The sequence below is a fragment of the Cimex lectularius genome, unplaced genomic scaffold (assembly GCF_000648675.2).
Source record: "Cimex lectularius strain Harlan isolate CLEC.00 unplaced genomic scaffold, Clec_2.1 scaffold161, whole genome shotgun sequence".
Lineage (NCBI taxonomy): Eukaryota > Metazoa > Arthropoda > Insecta > Hemiptera > Cimicidae > Cimex > Cimex lectularius.
The window spans coordinates 142681-143298 of NW_019392739.1; the positions used below are offsets into that span (position 1 = coordinate 142681).

The following is a 618-nucleotide window of genomic DNA, read 5'->3' on the forward strand; positions in this document are numbered from 1 at the left end:
CGTCACGAGCGGGATTCGAACCAACGATCTTCGGCTAGTTACGCCGATGCTCTACCACTTAAGCTATCGTGACCTCGATCCAATCGGACACTAACTTCCCATCTCAACCCCAACTATTGAATTTTCCCTCCTTTTTGCAATTTTTCAAAAGGTGGGGTTGAGATGGGAAGTTAGAGGCCGAGTGGATCGAGGTCACGATAGCTCAAGTGGTAGAGCAGCGGCGTATCTAGCCGAAAATCGTGGGTTCCAATCCCGCTCGTTCACTGACTTTTTATCTCAACTAAAAACTTTAATTAATTGAAAGATGTTAATTGGTCAAGTGGACCACGAAACTAGTGAATTTAATAAGTTAAATCAAGTATATCTTCACTAAAGCTCTCCGTGGCCATTTCATTTGACGCTGACTATCAAATAGATTACCCGACTTTTGAAAAATGGCAAAAAGGAGGGAAAATTCTAACGGTGGGGTTGAGATAGGAAGTTAGTGTCCGAGTGGACCGAGGTCACGATAGCTTAAGTGGTAGAGCAGCGGCGTATCTCGACGAAGATCGTGGGTTCGAATCCCGTCGTGACACTAACTTTTTTATCTCAACTAAAAACCATAATTAAAAATATGAA

The 618-nt window shown here is 43.0% G+C and overlaps 1 non-coding gene across 1 annotated transcript; it reads right to left on the reverse strand.

The window, feature by feature from the left end:
- On the reverse strand, positions 1 to 73 carry Trnav-aac. Its single transcript has one exon. It is a non-coding gene; the product is annotated as a tRNA-Val (tRNA).
- Positions 74 to 618: the final 545 nt, after the last annotated feature.